The 21,147-nt window shown below is 37.8% G+C and overlaps 1 protein-coding gene across 2 annotated transcripts in view; it reads right to left on the bottom strand.

Moving 5' to 3' along the window:
• LOC117414989 (leucine-rich repeat and fibronectin type III domain-containing protein 1-like) overlaps positions 1-9,998 on the bottom strand; it is a 100,516-nt gene extending 90,518 nt beyond the window's left edge. For both annotated transcript variants that reach the window (XM_059026673.1, XM_034024887.3), the window contains exon 1: positions 8,266-9,998. The gene's annotated coding sequence lies outside the window, so the exon portion shown is untranslated. The remainder of the gene's footprint in view (positions 1-8,265) is intronic.
• Between the last annotated feature and the right edge of the window lie 11,149 nt (positions 9,999-21,147).

Genomic DNA, 21,147 nt, shown 5'->3' with positions numbered 1-21,147 from the left:
GTGAAGTAGGGTGTCTCTTATATATGAGCAATGTCATCTTGTGCAATTTAGCCAACTGAAATAACAAAGCTGAGAAGTTCTGGCTGTTCAAGCTATGCGGAATGACATCCTACACAAAAAGTATTCACTTATTTTAAAAACACAAAAATGAGGTTTGTGCAACTATTGAACAAAGAAAAAATCTGTTGCGATGCTTTCACAGCAAGTCTCAATTTTCGTAACTAATCTTCAATACCCACCTCAGCACCTTCAATCTGACTAGTCTGCTGTACCAACCATTAATGAGCTCACCGCATCTTTCTGAAAATGCACTGGTAGAAGGAACCAGAAACAATGATACTGAAAGCATTGCATAAATGAATAGCTGCATAAATAATCAAACCCCATCATCTGGTAACCTCAGGGATGATTGCACCTGGCCAGCGCAAACAGTCACCTGCTGGTGTAAATATCCTCAGCTCTGCCGCTTGATTTCATATGCAGTGCACCAATAAGGCAATCATTTTTAGAAAATAGTTACTTTAGGGTTGTTATCAATTATGAAATACAGTGGCTGTTGTTGGCTGCTAGAATTGCTCTGCTATGTCTTTTTGCTTGATAGATTTTGCCAGAATGTGAAGGTTGACCGTGGCGTCCACCATCTGACCCTTTTATGGGGGTGCTCAGTGATATGTGCGTATGTGAGACATGCAGTCTGGAATGGCCACAGCTCGTGACATTCTTGGCTATCTTTCTGATAAGGCGGGCCAGGGGCTGGCGGGCTGGCAGGCCACAGCATTGATGACAGTGCAGTGCTGTCAGTCCGGATAGCAATGTCAGGTTTGGTGACTGCTGACAGATGGTATCTGGTGGCTACTTTGGTAACACTTTATAATGGTTTTAAATTGTCGTTGTCATGTTCTATATGACTTTACTAACTTAACTTTGCTTACCCACTTTCCTTCCTTTCTTTCTTTCTTTCTTTCTTTCTTTCTTTCTTTCTTTATCATCTCAGCAGTGTCTTCAGATTCAAAGCATGTCAATTTCTGCTAAACGTATCAGTCATTATTGGAAGCCGCTGGTTGGTTAATGGCAGGAAAGAAGGCTTTATAAAGGGGTGGAGACCATTTTAATCTCCAGGGGAAATGACCAAGGAAATGCCAGACTACCAGAAAGTAACACCTTGATATGCAAACAGAACCTTATTTCAGAACCAGATATCATTTTTTAAAAAAGAAAATACATATTTTCCATAATACATTCAATAAGTAGTGCATGTACTGCAGATTGATATTAGCTATTACAACTTTCAATATATAATTTGATCTGAATCTAACAGTGCAATTAAAATGTACAAAGTGATTTTTAAAACATAAGGTTACAATTACAAGACTATAGAAGAATGAATCCTGTTTCTATAACATTTATTTTCTTAGAACCATCCTCCTGTGCCATCTTGCAGTTTTTTTTTTTTTTTTTTTTTACAGTTTATATCCTGGTAATCGAATTATGACACCTTTCCCTTGTTAAAAGCCACATTCCAATTTCACAGCAAGGGAAGCATGGATTAATTAACTCTTGTACTGATTGAATACAATGTTCAACAGAAATGATTGCAGCACTGCTTTTAACCATAATAAAGCATAGTTATCTGATATCTGCAGTTAAAAAATCCTATCAAGAAGACACAGGACCAGTGGTTTTGTAATATCAGGATATGTTCACAATACACTAAAATTACTGACACATTGTAATCTAAAAATATATAATTTAATACACTTTAACCTGCCGGTCAGATGAGTCTCTTTGATATCTGGTACAATATATATATATATATAAAGGTGACTTTAATCAGGGTCCAGCAATACTGATGTTCATAATTAACTCACTAACTGTTCGTCGTTACATAAGTGTGAGGCACAGACAACAAGCCACTTGCTTTCTTGCTGAGGTCGGCACTGCGGTACTGTACTACTAAAACATTCCCTCCAGGAAACACTATCTCACAAACACTTCTGTTGATTTCATTTCAGTCGTTCAAAAGTCCCCACTAGTTTATAAATAAAGAACATGTTTAGCAACTATTATTGGCTGACTTTTAAACATTGTACAGACTCTCAAATGGAATGGGCAGCAGTGTGAAGTAGTGGTTAGGGCTCTGGACTCTTTGACCGGAGGGTTGTGGGTTCAATCCCTGGTGGGGACACTGCTGCTGTACCCTTGAGCAAGGTACTTTAACTAGATTGCTCCAGTAAAAACCCAACTGTATAAATGAGTATGTAAAAATAATATGATATCTTCAGTGATATTTGACAAAAAAAACAATTTAAACAGACATCTTAACAACATTAGACCCAATAAACATGACTAATAAATCATATTTTAGTATGAAAACGTACAATGATTATCTGATACAGTAACTTTGAGGAAGGAACAAAGGAAACAGAAGCCTTATTATCTTTAACTAGATTTCAGAACACAAAGGTTAAGTCCTTCCCAAAGGGTTAAGTGACTGCTAATTAGTGAAAATATCTTTAGGGTACAGGCAGTAATTTGCAAAGCATTATACAGCATCATGTAACAGAATCCAGTAACTTCAAATAATAACTATTTATAATCCAATTGCAAACCCATTCTGCCCTGCTGGAGCTTTGTAGCAGTATTTAATCAGTCTATTCTCCTGAGGTCTGTCCCCAGCCCAGCTACTGTCTTATCAATTGCATATCATGTCTCATGAGGATAGCTTATCTATGGTCTGTAGGACCCCAGTGCATGACAAACCCAGGGCCCTGGGAGAACATCTCCTTTCTTAAAAAAAGAAATATTTAATTCACCTGCCGCCCCATAGAACTTAATTACACAAAGATCACCAATCCTGTCAGGATCAAATAGACAACCTCTATCATCAGGACTGACTGTTCATTAAGATCTTGTGCATGGATTTATTTCAATCACAGGGCAATTATTGACTCAGGAATACAAAAATATTCACTGTGCAACGGATTCCATTTGTGGAGAATTGGCACCAAATGCCCCCATTGTTTAGTTCTGGAATTAGTTCTGGAATATGGATGTGTGGCGGAGTGTCCCGCGTCTTTTATTTTATATTTAAAAACCCCGTGAGGATGCATGGCTGATTAGCTACTGATTATTTAACTAGCTGACAGTCATGCATCCTTACCAAACGCGTGCAGACTCTGGCCGAGGGATAATAAGATAATTACCAACTAGTTAATCTCTCGGCCAGAGTATATAAACCTGCAGCTCTCTGCATTCGAGGTTGAGAGTGTAGAGGAGAGTACGGGAGAGCGGAGAGAGAAAGCCACATTTGAAAAACAATTGCTAAAACGTGCTGGATTACCCAGCACATCACTTACTTGTTTGTTTGTTCATTCGTTTGGCCCTCGTGCCCTTTTGTTTTGTGTTTTGTTGGTTTGTTTAATATTTTGTTTATTAATAAATACGCTGAGTGCCGTTGCACTCAGCTTTAACCGCCCAACCATTGTTTTGGTTTCTACTTCCTGGTCCGTGACGTCACCACTGCGAGCCAGACTGCCACAGGATGACATTTCTGTTTGCCAATCCACTTGTGAAAGATTACTTTTGCAAAAATCTTCAGAGGTGATTATGAACTGTATTCAGGGACATCCAGAAAGTAGACAAGAGTTCTGAATTTTTACCACTATGCTCCTATTCTAACAATGGCGCATGCCAATGTAGTTGCACTGTATTGACATTGTTGTGTTGTGTCACAGTGGTTTGTACATTTGTGTGTCCGTTTCTGTTGCTACACAACAGATCCTCTAAAAAGTACTGTATCTAACACATGTGGTCATTAATCTAAACCAAAAGTGCTCAATTTAGATTCTGGATGGATAATTAGAAATGGCCAAAAGGTTAGGAGATTAATAGGGTTATGTGACCTGGCAAGACTTGTCACTGACCTTATCATTGTTATTATTATTATTATTTATTTAGCAGACGCCTTTATCCAAGGCGACTTACAGAGACTAGGGTGCGTGAACTATGCATCAGCTGCAGAGTCACTTACAATTACGTCTCACCCGAAAGACGGAGCACAAGGAGGTTAAGTGACTTGCTCAGGGTCACACAGTGAGTCAGTGGCTGAGGTGGGATTTGAACCAGGGACCTCCTGGTTACAAGCCCTTTTCTTTAACCACTGGACCACACAGCCTCAGTTTTGTTTATTTGATTTGCCTGTTTTTATCCCTCCATCCCACGATTTAGTGATGCTACAGATTAAGGGGAGGCAGTATTGTCAGCCTGGGGGGTATATCCAAACATTCCACCCAGAAGGTGGGCATTGTTATCTTTTATCACACACTACCCCATGCAGTATTTTTATAATCCCTTGTGAGCAATTTCTTTCCTGCCAGAGTTCAGTGTTGCTTGTCGTGGGGGCATCCTCTACTTAGTTTACGTCAGAGTTATTAGACAGAGGGTGAACTGCATAAATAATTGTATTTAAAATACTAACAACTTTGATAACTTGAAAACTTTTTTTACTATTTTGCCATTTTTATGTTCACTAGTTTGTTCTGAGGGTGTTTGTGTTTGCTAGCATTTCTGTGTACCTTTTTGTGAGAAGTGGCCTACCTTCAGTCAGAATCAGAGTGTATTACAAAGCATCTGCGTCTATGGATGGGAGATTTTTCAGGTGGCCGATTTATAAATGTTAACAGTGAGCCCCTCATGGAAAATGCAATTTGGCATTAAGATTGAAAGCAGAGAGCCAGTTGCCGAGGCAGCTTCGATTGTTGGAAACGTACATTTCTCTTGGATTTACCTGATTTGCACTGGACATGAAAGGCACTGAAAGAGTTTCTTTATCAACTACATACCAGAGAATTGGGGAGATGTTTTGCTGTTTCACAGTTTGACAGCTTTGCTGGGATAGCGCTCTGTTGCTGGTATTAATGAGCGTGTGTTTCCCAAATAATTATAGGAAGGTACTGCATATAATTATCTTTACCACCTCTGTGTATAACTAATTGCAAATAATACGTCCAGCTCTGTATAGCGTTTAAATGTTCACACTTACAATCTGTCAGTTCTGTGGGTATCTGTACCATGAGGGACCAGAAACCTGCTAGCTAAGTCTGGCATGCAACTATGCTGTTGACAATATCTCTGAATGCCTTACAAATCATTATCTTCTCTCACACTAAGAAGTTTTTATATTGCTAGTTTCAGATGCTCAGGAGGCTATTCCTAAGCAGTGGTGTAGCACTAATGTCCCTCATTGCTTATCACATTATCAAGCCCCTATATCGTCTTGGAGCCCAGGAAACATCACCACTTAACCTGGGATTCTCAATTTCTGACATTTAGTCTTAAAAGGACTGATAACCAAGGTCTTCAAATCCAATTTTACCACCAGGGAAGCTAATAGGACCAACCATTCCAAGTTTTACTTTGAACACCGTGGAGTAATTAGTGGTTATAGCTAATTACAATTCTAATAGATCTTGCAAATTCCATTCTCTGTTCAGGTCTCATATGGGCAGTTTGGAGAGAAAAAAATATTACCTCAAACATATTACCAAGTACTATACTAGATTAAAGAAAGCACTCATTGTGCATGCCTTCTTATATGAAAATGTTAAAGTAAGATGCCAGTAAAACAAATTGAAATAATGCTTGTTATATTTCCCTTCTAATGTCATTTTCTTAAAAAAAAAAAGAAGGAGCTCACAGTGGCTGAATTCTGATTGGATTTGTATGTAATGATCACCCAGCTATTAATCCTAATTGCCACATATTGTGAATAGTTGCCATTTCGTGTAACGTTTACTTCATGAATTAAAGTATTCAATGGAGAATTGCTTGCATTTGTATTTACAATGTGTAGCAATATGGTCATATATAACAAGATCTAAAACATATTTCGATGGATTATATTCACACTGTCGACTTTTCTTAGATTCATAAACACCCATCTAGAAGAGTTGCATGCCGACAAAACGTGATCTATAGTAATGCATCGAAACAAATAGCTATTAAAGTGGTTGGAACAATCATATGCAAAGCTACAGTTTGCCATGTTGTCAAATGTATTGCGACTGGATCCAGAGCAGCATGTCTTTGGTGCAATAACAACCGATCAGTAACAGGACCCAACACAAAACATGTGAATCGGTCGGTATCCAACAGGCATAGCATTAGACAACTGTACTGTACGTCTCCTTTAAAAACTCGACAACTGTGGGTCATCACTGGCCCCCAGTGGTCGTGAGAATCATTCACTTAATTCTCCATCATTGGCAAAATCTCAAAGTGCCACAGCTGAGCGTGGGTGGCATCAATACAGCAGTACATTGGTTGAAATACAAGTATGTGGACCGAGGCCACACACTTGTCATGGTGTTTCCACGTATTCACGGCTTTGGTTTAATGATAAACTTAACATATATCACAGCAGAATGTATGATATCATATTTATCTGATGTGCAATGTGTAGGATACATCGTTCATTTACTCAGTATAGTGGGGTATTTGAGAGACAACTGACCTGCAAATGATCCGAATAATATCGAATATATAAAAATGAACAACATTGTCAGGTAACTGTAGGGCATCTATTCACATATAGGTAATACTATGCAGAGGATAATACATACTGTTAGTATATATTTCATACTAAATGTATATGGGGTCATTTGTAGCAAAGGGCAAACCTGTATAGTCCACCTAACGTTTAGGGTTTAATATAATGATTAATTTATAACTTACCCCCTTGCTATGCCTTTGCCAAGGTGCTTTAATAAAATGCGTTGGGTTGACCCCATAACTAAAGTGCATACATCAGTATGTAGTAAGGGAAATCGGGTCAGTTCCTTCTAAGCCTATACTCAAGACTGCAGAACCATGCTGCATTATTGAATGTCCTTGTCGTAACAAGGGTTTGTTATCTTGTTTGGGAGCATCTTAGAATATGACATTAGAGATCTGGTTAAAGTGAATGACACTGACAATGCTAATGGGCTGGGACTTGGAACACCATCAGTGTTATATTTCCACTGCTCCTATTAATAACAGTCAAGCCTCATTTACTTTTGCAGAATATGCATTCTTGCACCAACTATAATAATCAAGACTATTCAGCAGAGGCATAAAAAGGGGGCAAATCCTGTGACATGCATTCATACATTCATACATACAAACATACATACATACATACATACATACACGCACGCGTGCATATATGCATACATACATACATACATATATACATACAGTATTTCGTATATGATACAATTATCAATGTCATCTAGCAAACCAATACAGAAAAGTAGGGCGTATATGCTTGGTGATTAAAAAGAAATGCACAACCGACACGGGTATACTGCGGTTCATATTTTCTTGGATAACGGCTCGGCATTGTTATAAAGTAAACGTTGTATGTTTAGTTCTACTATATGGTGTCACACGCTAGTTCTTAAAACGTTTACAAAATAATAATAATAATAATAATAATAATAATAATAATAATAATAATAATAATAATAATAAAACGTAATTTCCCTGCTAAAGGCCGTAGTAATAAACCAGCGAATTGAATGTAAAAGTGAAATACACATTCTTCTACCACCTTTACAGACTGCACTCAAACAATCTCATGTATAAACTAAAGCCGCATTCTGAAATCAGCTCCCGTTGGGCTCTGTCCTGCTCAACACATTTCTTAACGAATCTCACAAGGATAGAAAACCTTACACCCGCCTGTTAAACCCCATAAAGCCACACATTTGGTGCTAAAGTAAACATTCCTCACACAGGCAAACTTGCAATTTATGTCTTGAGTGACTGCATTATTCACCTACAACAGTACTCGTGTTACACTGCACGGGTTAAAATAGAAAACTACATCAATAAGAAAAGGCTACTAAGAAAAACATAATCGCATGCAAATAAATAAATAAACACACATTGGTGTTTATTTTAATTGTTTGAGAACATTGTGTCGAATCACAAACACAACTCCAAAAAATGTCTCACGTAAACAAATGTGTATAAAATATTAGATTATTTCTTAAACATGCCATTATATAGCGTACAGTCATTGACAGCGTCACTGTACTGTGCATACATCCACCGAAAGTCAGAATACGATATATTATAAAGTTTTGTCTTCTAGAATGCGTGTTTGAATTGTTGCTCGACGTCCTTTTACGCCTTCTACATATAGAGCTATAAGAAAATACAGTGCTAAATAAACATACTGGAAATCAACATTGTGTCTCAGCAGGAGAGGAATCACCATACCTTTGAAGAGGAACATCAATCTAAACCGCTCGTTGAGGCAGAATTATCTTTACTGTCCCACACGTAGTATCTCTCTTTCTATGATTTGAATAGCTTATAGGTGGGCTCTCCCAAAAGCTTGATCGTTCAACCTCCGCTGCAGCTTCCAGTCTGCCGCCAAACAGAGTGACACACCATGAATTCTGTATCAAAAAAAAAAACGAGAAAGAAGCCGACAACGATAAAAAAAAAAAAACAGGCTGTACCAGGCTCTACCAGAATAAAACAGCCATAGAAAAATAAATAAATACAATCCCAAGAAGGTTGAAAAAAAGCCACAGACTTTTTTAAATAGCTTTCAGGGAGAGACTACACTATAGCGAGGGCTCTTTATTAAATGATATCGTGTGTCTCTTTCGATTTAACTGGTATCAATGGAATCCTAATATTCTGGGTAATCCCAGGATGATTGGAGTTAAACTGTAAGAATAGAAATTACACAGCCAGCGGTTGACATCTTTTCTTGTCTTGGAGGCAATTAACACCTTGAAAGCTGATTTTGGAGAAGCATGAAGTACGGCTAGGCAGGTGTTTAATTCAGCCGTGGTGAAATTCCCATCGATTTCTTAAAAAAAAAACTCCGATACATTGACAAATGAACTGTACATCAACATGTTTTTTTTTAGAAAGCACAGATGGTAATATAAACCATGAAAGGCGACCAAAGTCCCATGTTAATTAATTAAATCCTGTTGAATTCTCATTGATTTGGAGGCAATCTGGGTGATCTCACACGATGCATAATCTAGTAACATGTCAAAGTATGCATATATGTATAAGGCGGTATATATTATGTGCATTCTTCAAAATAATGTCCACAACTCTCAAACGCGTTGCATGTTCATTCTTATCCGGATAAGCACAGCATGTTATTTTGTCTGTTGAAAAAAAAACTGGTTCCTTTCCTCACTCAGAAGAAGAAAATGCGTTTATGAAACAAACACCAGCATGTCCAACAGATTGCACAGCCTCTTGAAAACAATAATTCAAAAAAATAAGCTTGTATTTTTCGATTCCTTGAAGGTCCAAGCTACACCAACATTGCTGGCACTCGTTGAAAAATCAAAAGCTGCAGTGTATCTAGTTAGACGCCATGCACCGTGTAGTCAGTTCAAATCATAGACTGTAAGTGGCTGTAGGTGTTTTATTTATTTATTTTATTTTGACTAAAATCTAGTTCATTGAGGTTACAGTCATCAATTTTAGCGGCATGGGTGGATTATATTTCGGTCCAGTCAGTAAAAGTAGACAAAACTGTAGACGCATTCTCCAGCATCGTGCTCGTATCCGAGGTTTGTGTGGGAGTGTTTTGATATTGTAGTCACATTCCAAAAACTTTGCTTAAACACGCATTTTCTTTTGCAGACTTTGAATTATCCCCGCATCTGCAGCACCGTAGTGTATCCTTTCCAGGTAACCAGAGCGTCGGGGGTGGCTTTTGTCCCAGATCCGAATAAGGGATGCTTCCAAGATACAGACGCAGCGCCAATATTATTTGGTAGTGCCAGACAAACGCACTCGCACACACCACTCGGGCGGCATCTGCGTTGAACTGAAGCATTCGGCAAAGAGCTTATGTGGAGATAATAGTGAAAACACGACACAAGATTCCAGAATGAGACCGCGCTGCACAGACGGAGCCCACAAGCACGACAGCTATACTGCAATAGCACTGAGCAAGTGCGTGTCTCGCGGAGGCAGGCTTCAGCAGCCCAGACAGTGAGAGGCGTGGGAAGGGTATAATCACAGCGCAGTTTTAGTACTGCTTTGCCCCAATACAATTGCTAAGGATATCTCAATAATTTACAGGCTTCCAGATCCCCATACTACAAGAAGTGTTATTGAAGAACTAATCAGAGGAGGCGTCCTGGTTTTCTTTAATGCAATCGCCTATGATATAAGTAAGGCATTACGATAGATTATTATTATTATTATTATTATTATTATTATTATTATTATTATTATTATTATTATATATTTCTTAGCAGACATTTGGTTACTTTCAACGATACCATAATGCATAGAGATTAGTTGTGTTTTGTGACGTGTTTTGTAACGTTTCATTTTTACGTTAATAACATATAATGTTAGAATTTAAATTTAAATGTATTGATTTACCGTGATAGAACAACTGAGATACACATCTAATTTATAAAGGGTACTGAGCAAGAGAAGGTAGCAAGAAATAACATAATAAAATCAATTTTAAAAATACAGATTTAAAACAGGACAAAAACAATCATAAAACCATTAATACCAAATAAATGCACGAAAAAGTTTAAAACAAAATACAAATACAATAATAGTTCCAATTTTAAAAAAGTAAGAGCCCGTTTATATGTTTGAAGGCAGTGGGTTCCAAATATGAGATGCCTGATATACAAGGCACGTTGGCACATATTCGATCTCAATTTAGGGATTTCAAAAGTATGCATATTTGATCTTAGTGCATAGGTAAAGTTAGATATACCGCAAAGATACAAGACTGCACGGGCAGAACATCGGTGTGGCCCACAATCATGCAGTGTGAAGGGAGCTGTCCACGTCAAAAGGTTCTGTAAACATGCTGTTTTTGCAACTCCGTTGTACATAGCTTTTTGAAAGCCGAAAGTACACATCATATCACAAAGCTGGACAGATGCAATTCAAACCGATTTGTTGACTGGCATTATTATTATTATTATTATTATTATTATTATTATTATTATTATTATTATTATTATTATTATTATTAAGAGCAAGATACAAAATACAATGACTTCAGTCCTAATAAGAGCAAACATATCTAGCGTCTCTAGCCGGTTTAAAATGTTTTTGTTTTTCTTAACAGTTGTGGGACTTTAGGATTTAATTTGGAAGCACCGATTCAGGTCGATAACACATCCCTGCTTATGTACTTCATTAAATATTTTATCTAGTAAACCAATGTGGGATTTCACGTATCCCCACCAGCTGGTTAAAAAAGCAAATGATGTGATTGATCGACTGACTGAATTCGCTAATATCTCCGGAGGAACGCGCTTGCTTCTTCAACCTTCAATATGCTATAATCCATTTTACGATGGAACATACATGTGTACATGGGCTGTCTCTCATAAGATTCATTCTTTAATATACTAACGCTGCATTCTTCTGTTGCAAGATCAGCCACAGTGGACAAGACAGGGTATCTAACAGGCTGATTGATAGTAGGCGATCGTTTGAAAAGGGGTTCTTATTTGAGACAATACATTAACGAGGTAGCGTGTCAACACGAGAAGATTCATTCTTTATTCTCGCAAAATCGCTACAGATTTCAACCCCCAACTTGTCTGACGGTATTAGAGACAGTAAAGGTTAAGGACTGGACAGGCTTCGCCTAGAACGATTTTAACACCATGCAGGATTGTCACGCTGAATCACTGCCGTCCTGGCTGCTGCCCAGAACATATTAACAGTGATATGACGCCTGTTTCTAAGTCATTTGTCCCAACTCAAAAATGCTTGGTACCTTTATTATTCTACATTTCGCATATTCAATCCACAGCAGAAATAAAGTCCACTGTTCACTTTATTTACATCAGTCGCTGAGGTGATAATTACAGTACAATAGTAAACACTTACAGTTGACCTGTAAAGGGAAAATACTCGCTCTCATTTTTTCCGTCTTCGTCCCAGTTAATGGAGGTCACAAGCCGACTTCCACTACTGGACAACTGCGGCAGAAAAGCTGACTATCGACTGTAATAAACTCGCATTTCAGTTGGCAGCTTTCACGTTTCAACAACAGAGACAACCCAGAGCTTGTCAACAGTACTGTCGACGTTCTCCGTCCAACTATGCGATTTCACTGCTCACCTCTCCACACTATTCTGCACCGGTGGGACTCACGCTGCTATTTGAAGGAGAGGGATGTACAGTAGAAAAGTCGATTGCTGATTCAGGTTAAAAACTATTTCTGCCGGTGTTATTATAACTAACCCCCAGCTGAGCTATAACAATTAAAACAATGTCATAAAATAAAATAAAATAATGCAACATACATATATGGATTGTGCATGCGTTTTAATAGGCTCCATATATTTTCTGTTAACTTTAAAACTGCAATTTTGAAGCATGATTAGCAAGACCAGTAATTTGATACAGAGGTGGCGCGATAGGTAACGCTTTCTTTGTTTGTTTAATTAGGTGTGGCCTTGGGACTTCTTCGCTCATTCCAGTTTCCTACTTGATGGTTATATTGAAATGTTATTCCTCAGACAGTTGGGGATGCACATTCCGTCAATATTTTTAAATAGAAGCTTAAGACCTTTTTATGTTTTATTTCAGTTTTGCTCACTAGCATTGGACTCTTTATCTCTTTATGACAGTGTTTTGACATGTCACAAGCGCAGTTACGCACCGTGAAGTCATATTGTTCCCAAGGCAGTACAGCAACAAAATGAAAATGGTCTCTTGCTGGCTTCCATTAGAAATCCGCCCCAGGTTATTGATCAGAGAATCTGCAGTGCGTGGGCTTAATGCTGTATTAATAATAGTGTTGAATCTCTTTTCATTTGACAGAGAGAGTTACTGTGTGGGCATCTTTTGAACCTTTTTACTTGGTCTTGTTATTTTGATATGCTTGCTTTCTAATATGACAACATGGTGTTCCCGGAAGTGGAAGTTTCATCATAAATAGCTCAAATATAATTGTGTACGAACAAGTATGCTTTCATCATGTATTAAGCCATAAGTATTCATAGCCATGTACAGATTGATCTATTGATACAATCTATAAGACTCAATTTCATCTCGATACTATCAAACCGGTGGTGCAGTCGGTTCTATCTGCAGTCTGCAATCCAATGTGCATCCAGACATCAGTATGTATCACATTTTGTATACCGGTATGTGCTATTTATGAATTAATTCACCAACCTCCAATATTACCGTCAATATTATATATCTCTAAAATATGTTCACAGCCTTGATGTTAGCCTTTTTTTTTGCAGTCAGAGATCACATTGGACACTTAGATCAAGTTATGAAAGAAGCTTAAACTAATATAGTGAGCACACTTGAGAACGCTGAAACTCAGCTGCAGTTGTGGGAAGACGTTTTCCAACTCAACTAGCCTCCCGACACAGGAACAAGGAATTGATCAACTGGGGTACATTTGACCTTGTGCAGAAGTTGTTCTGTGGCTGAAACAAAATTGCTGACACACCAATAGATTGTTAGTGTTTAGCCATTGTTTGGAAAGTGTAAGCAGAGTTTACAAAGTTCTGTTTCACACAGACCCAGTTAGCTAAGATATAGAAGACAGTCACTTGAGAGTCTGAGAAAGAAAAGCGACCTGAATCCTCTCCTGACGACAGACCATCGTTGTACCTGAGCTTTCTCTCCGTACATTAAGTATCATTATCTGATTTCTATTTATATCTAGGTGCCACATTTGTTGTGTCTAATGATAAATGTTTAAGCTGTAGATCTGTAACTTTTAAGTATTTAGAATCAATAAATGGAAACATAGCAATTGGTGTTGTGCACACTCCTTTACAGACATCAAATCCTTACAACAGAACCCAGTTGTATTTGATTTCATTTGGAACTTCTGATCATGAAAACGAACAAGTCCCATTTTAAATCATTTTTCAAGGGACTCCCATGGCAGACGCTTAGTAGTAGATACCTACTACATAATTCACTTTTTTGTAACTGTTGTTAAAAATCCTAATTTAAAAAAAAAACACAAATACAGAGGGGTTTCTCACATATCACATTGTATTTTTCTTACATTTTTTACCTATACATTGTATTTCACTTGCATTGTCACGTTATATATCATTTATCACCATTATGAAATTTGCTTCGACGTCTCACCTCCAAACCACGGATAAATATATAAATACAATACAAAAATACAATGAGAAGCAACACGGATCAGATAACATCTAGGCTGTAAAATCGCATATTAGTGATTGATTGGTTTATTTTGGGGATAAGCTCAATCGTAATTGGCTTTGCACATAAGACAAAAATTACCAAATTGTCATGCACTGAACTTTGAAAATATTAACAATGATTAGATTAAGCCTGTGAAACGGAGAGCCATCTGTTTTAATGAGCGCACTGGAAGCAATATATAACACAGAATAGCTGGACTGCGCAATAGATTAATATTCAGGCATTTCACAGTCTCCAGAGCATTGCTTCCAATCAAGCTTGACCTATTGGGATAAAACTAAAACCTGTCATGCTTGAAGTCAGGTGCAGAGGCAGTTCAGGTCAAAGCAATAGGGACTGTCGTATTCAGTACAGATGTAACTGAATTTGCACATTGGACATACATCATTAAAGACAGTATTCATAGAAACTACCACAATCAAATGTATGCATGCATGCATACATGTATGTAGGTATGTCCGTATGTATGCATGCACATATGTAGGTATATATACATGTATGTATGTATGCATTTTATACTGATATAGACACAGAAAATAGGTATCCCTGCCATAACACTGTCAGTCATGTGTATGGCCACCATTCAGCATTGGCCATGGTAAAGATGACCATAGCATAGAACAGCTTCACAATTCTAGACTGAACATTACAAAGACAGGCCATCCAATCAGCTCACTGAAACCCAAACACAGCTTAATGAACAGTCTAAAAAGAGAATCGGTAGGTATACAGCACAGTCCAGTGTAGCTCCAGTACAGTCACTAGACACTGATTTGATGTATTTAAATGCTTCAATGATCACCTCCTTGTCAGTCATTTGAACAGTGACAAGTGGAATCTTAAAACAAGAAGACGCCGCTTGTAAATATTGCAGGATTCACACGAGGGATGTTCCACTTTCACAGTTATGTTTGCGTTACTGGAAAGATAAATGATTATAAATGATTATAGGGTTGTTTGAGAGCAGGTCGACCAACCATGGTTAGTCATTTTAGACAAATTAATTCTGTCAATTTTTTGTGCTTAAAACATGCTTTAAAATGATGGGTAAAAATAGATATAAAAATGGGCATTCTTTTAAGACCTTCAGACACCATGTGGTCAGTGGTTTTACATAACACCTCCCCTTGCCCCATTTTTACCATCAACATGGTTTAATTCTCAATAACCAAAAAGACAGGAAACATCTCCCCAGTCTGGTAACCATGAGCTGGAATGAGCCTAAATTCCTACTCTGAAATATTTTTAAACACTACAGCGTATTGTGATGGCTGAGACTACACAAATCTGAACAAATATTATCAGGATATTTGGTATATTAACATAAACAATGTGAACTCCAAAGCTAACCCATCATTATCATATCATGCAGGGATCTTTACAACCAAACATGAGCTGAGGAAATTAAAACTTGCTTATTTGCTTACAGTGCCAATACCCAGCCTCAGGGTAAATACCCTACACCAATCAGTTATTGCACTAAATGCTTCATTATTAAATTCAGACATTGTTTCAATCTCATACTATCGCCTCCTCATAAGACAGTTAGTGTATGCTAACAAGTCTAATTGATTAACTGACTAATTAGCCAAGTGTTTTAAAGAGCTCATGCTGTTTGTAGAAAGTCACAGCAATGCTTGTATGAATTGTGTTTAATAAGCAAAGCAATTATACCTCTGCTGACAAACTATTTGCTGCGTTGAATGGTTTTGAAAACAAACTATATTTCATTTTCAGCATGATCCCCCACAACAAAAACAAAAACATACTATTTGAACACTACTACCACTACAATAATAATAATAAAAATAATAATAATAATAATAATAATAATAATGTAGACTCCAGTGTTCTGGTTCACTTTCTCAAATGTGTTCAGGTTTGCCGACTATGACGACTTGCACTTCCCAGGCTTGCAAATAACAGGTGCCGTTGGCAGTCGATGATAGGACCTCTCCCGCCATCCCCAAGGTTAACAGGACACCCTGCAAGTGCTAGGGGTCAAAATTGTGGCTGCAGCACAGATTTTGGTTACAATTAGCAAGATGTGTCATGCACAAGAATTACATTTATCAGGAATGTCTTATTATTTTAATTCAGTAGGATATAGTTTTAAAAATGGTCAATGTATGTCTTTGCCTTAAAACTCTAATCAATATATATATATATATATATTGCTGTCAATGACTCAAGATTTCAATTACTCGACAACACCCACAATTTGTGTTTTTTAGTCACTTTTAACAAATCTGTCTGTGAAGATTTACAGTCATCCTTCACCAATGACATGTGGCAAGGTTATAACTGATATAAATAACACCGACATATACAATTCATAATAAATATATTTTTAGCACAAAACAATATTTTAAAAAAGCAACTCGCTACCCAAAATAAGTTGTTTAAACTTCGTTCATGGCACACAGAACACGACTTATTAGAAATATGTTTTAAAGTGCAGATCACACATGATATAAATTACAACAGACTTATTTATGTATTTATTAGTTTTTATATAGCGCTTTTATCAAAGTGCTTTACAATGCATCCAACACATTTAAATCATACTATGTTTACATTACTGTATCGTTAGGCCTATAGTATGACATTGTAACATTATTTTTCATGGTGCATACACAGAAGTAGGACGTGTTGATACCTTTAAAGTGTAAGACATCATATCATTAAGATATTGTCTGTAGTATAGACATATCTTTTTTCCAGTTCAAACTACAACTCTTATAATTGTTAATTCAATCTCTGTTCTAGGATAAAAAGTAAAGACAGCTCTCCATGCCTGCACAAAATTCACAAGTGTTATGGGAAATGTAGTCTTAGCATTGAAAAAGTGATGAACTACACTGATCCTTTATCAAAAAACTGTTGTGCATCCGATTTTAAGTGTTTGTGCATCATTTTTTAAAACAGTTTAAGAAAACAGATTAAAATCTTCAAATGAAAATAACAAAAGGCACATCACACAAATAGGATCTACATGTCTGGTAATTTTCATTTTAATTAACCTGGTACTTTTAGAGAACCACAAGGGTGAATTATTTTTGTAAAGTTACTCTATGAGAAAATATTATTTTTTCGATGTGTCAACAAACAAAAACTGTGCCTGACCATCCAACTATTATATATATATATATATATATATATATATATATATATATATATATAGTAGCATTTTCTGGGGCGGGTTCTTTGTAAGGCAGGGTTTACACATAAAGCCACACAACACAAGTCCAAGTAAAGGTTAAAACTTGTTTATTATTTCCAGGCTTTGGCAGCGTTCTTGATAAATAAAAATTAAAACAAACAAAGTAAATAGTCCGCCACCAGTGGGAGGGCCTTCAAGCATTGTCTTTTCAGGCCGGGGTTTGTTACCGAGGGTCATTTTCATACAGAAGGTGGGTCCAAGTGCTGTTCGGGTTCTCCAGTCCAGTCCTAGTTGGTCGTTGAGTGTTCAGTCCTTGTTGTAATTTTATTTACCTCTCTGTAAAACCTCCTTCTCCACAGTACACGCTGTCTCTCCAAATACCTCCCACTCCTTCACCTGCCAGGATCAAAAAGACAAAGAAAGAAATCCAGGGTGCGGTTAAATAGAGCAACTGATTAGTATCACCTGTGTGCAGTTTGGCTCTGATTACAACTGGAGACAGGTGTGGCTGTTCTGCTGCCGTCTAGAAGTTTCCACTGAGCTGTCCGTGGTCCTGCCTCTATGGAATACTTCACATTGCTGTCCGTGGTCCTGGCAGTCAAAAAACAAAGAAACCTCGCAGGCACATAACGTCCATCCACAACACAACCCCTGAAACTGCTACAATATATACACAGTATATATATATATATATATATATAGACACACACACACACGTGTGGTCATGTCTTAAAGAACATAGAAGTGTTTTTCTGAGTGTGCCACCAGTCCCGTGTCCACACATGTCAACAATCAAGCGAGGATGCATGGTTGGTTTACCATTGCAAAGAACCATTTTGTGATCTTGTAGAGACAGTCTTTAATATTCTTAAGACACTGTTTTGGCGGGTTGTCCTTTCTGCCTTTTCTGTCTGGTGTTTTGTATGGACCTGTAATATCTTTGTGTAAAGACGGTTGTGTTACGAGGCTTAGTGCAGCGCTTGCGAAACAGACAGAATAAATCAGAGCTTAGGTTATATAGTTAGGGTCTTAGGAGTATTAAATATTTAAACATTCCATGTTTATGAACAGCACTGGCCAACAAAAAAAAAAATCTAGACCAGCAATCCAAAGTCATATGTATATGTAGTGAGGCATGAGAGTTGAAGTAGATGGGGCTGGTAGAGTTGAAAGGTCACTGTTAGAGGCTGCAGTACAAACACATGGAAAGGTGCACATTGAAGGTGCACAGGTTTGAGAGAGAGAGAGAGAGAGGAGAGACCATTACCTGGGATTGGAGCCAGATGCATATCATTACTCTCCACCAGCCTCCTAGCAAGACGACTACTACAGAATGTTAACCCTGTGATTGCCAGAGCCTACAGGGTGGACAGGTTCCTCCTGTTCCCTCTGCTGGTGGGAGGTCAACAGTGCAGGGAATGCATCTACCCTGTCACAGTCACATTGTCACATGATCTGAATGGGATGTGGAAGGCTGTTTAGTCCCGGCTCTTACATATCATCCATAAGTATTAAACGCTCAATAGCTACTTTTAGAAATGTTAAAAGAAACTTTATAAAGAAAAATGGCTTACCTAGAAGTCTTTTCTTCCCCCAATAACTTCACAAACTTATTTTTTTTATTTAAGTATTTGGCAGAGGCCTTTATCCAAGGCGATTTACTGGTATTACAGGGCAGTACAGGGTTACAATGCAAGATTCATATTTAAATATAGTATAGTTTACAGTAAGTGCAATAATACTAATATAATACAATATGAAATAGGATGCAACAATTTAGTTAGTTATAACTACAATAACATAGTAGTGCAATAATACATTAGCTGAGGATCTAATATTATGCAAAGGGTGTACAAGTATTCCTTTAACTTAGACTGCAAATTCAGCAGGAGCAAACAGGAAAGCAAGCAAGCAAGCCTTGCAGAACAAGCCACATCAGGCTGGCTGGGTTTCAGAGCAAATAAACAATGTATCGCAGGCCACGACACCCGGCAGACAGGGAAGTAATGATCAGCTGGCTTAGTGGGCATACAGCCGGAGCATATCAGCTCAGCTCACACAGAGACAAGCATACAGAGGGAAGGATACCCACTCGTATTCCGTAAGAAGGATCAAGAAGAGTACATTGTAAGACTTAAGAAATCAACCTATCACAGTTACAGATGAAGTACAGTCTTGTCATCCCATGCATAGGGAACCACTGTACACACTGAACAGAAATACTGATAGCTCAAGTACAATGTAGACTTTAAGATTCAATTCTGACAACCTCACACCTTAGTAAAAAGGTTTTATGATGCAATGGCAGTGACAGTAAATTCGTGAAGGTCAGTGTTACTTGTCAAGATTGATTTGTAGAACACTCCATAGTATTTCTCATTACAATTAGCACTTCAGTGCTAGAAGCAATCATGGTTAAATTAAAGTCATAGTTAAATGAAACAAAATTATTATTTGTTTATTTAGCAGACCTTATTATTTGTTTATTTAGCAGACGCCTTTATCCAAGGCGACTTACAGAGACTAGGGTGTGTGAACTATGCATCAGCTGCCGAGTCACTTACAACTACATCTCACCCAAAAGATGGAGAACAAGGAGGTTAAGTGACTTGCTCAGGGTCACACAATGAGTCAGTGGCTGAGGTGGGATTTGAACCGGGGACCTCTTGGTTATAAGCCCATTTCTTTAACCACTGGACCACACAGCCTCCTTAATACTGAGAGGAGCTGAAGTTACTTAATTCAATTATATAATTCATTCAATCTTACCTGTTCTGCCCTTCCATATTTATTTCCCCAATGTCATTTTGAAAGAAACACATGTTATAGCTTCAAGCTGAGATGTGCTTTCATTAAAAATGTTTTACCACCAATCGATCACTTGCATACCAAATATCTTGATTAACACCACAAGTGTTGAGAGTTACAGCATTGAATCATTTTATATGAAGTGCTTTTTGTATTTATTTTTTACTGGATTTCATTTTGGAATGACCAGTTGAGTCACATTGTTCTGATTTCTGCAGGGTTGCTAAGCAGATGCAGAGCTTGACCGAAAGAAATCAGCTGATTAATATTGGTTCAAACCTACTATCCTTTTCATGCACTTCTCTACCCTCTTTCATCATTGTGTGCACAGTTGTAGCATACTACTTTTTCTAGCTCTGTATCTATTTTCTAATGCATATATGTTTTGTTTTTATTTCCAAAGCTATGGCAGGGCAACTTCTCAAACTCCATAGAGAAAATGATGATTGAAGGGGATAAAAAAACTAATACTCTATGAAAGTGAATTCAATGCTGTGCTTATTTCACTCGTGAGGACAGCCTCAAACCCCATCCATCCTCATACTGTAAATAATAAATACTGAAGTCAGATATACCATACATGTTCAAAGTGTATACATTATATCCCTGAATAATAATATGATGAGTCAAAGGGGTTTCGGTCTGTAATTCAGCCTCCCGACAGTAGAAGGCATCAAACCAACTCAGGACTTCCCTTACCAAGATCTCGTGACCATGACGAAAGTCATCTTTATGAGGGGCGGCACCTAGGTGAGGGGCGGAAGTACGAGTATGTAAATTCCAGCCACTGGAGTCTAGTGAGGTTCAAGGACACTTGTTAGTTTGGAATTGGTGTTCCACTGACTACCGGGGCGGGGCTTTGCATACTAAAGGGAACGTGCTACTGTGTCCGGGGTTGGTCCCAAAAAGTATAGGCGGAGGAAAGGCTGGACGGAGAGAAGCAG

This window comes from Acipenser ruthenus, chromosome 7 (assembly GCF_902713425.1).
Source record: "Acipenser ruthenus chromosome 7, fAciRut3.2 maternal haplotype, whole genome shotgun sequence".
Taxonomy (NCBI): Eukaryota; Metazoa; Chordata; class Actinopteri; order Acipenseriformes; family Acipenseridae; genus Acipenser; species Acipenser ruthenus.
This window is presented reverse-complemented; position numbering and strand designations above follow the sequence as displayed.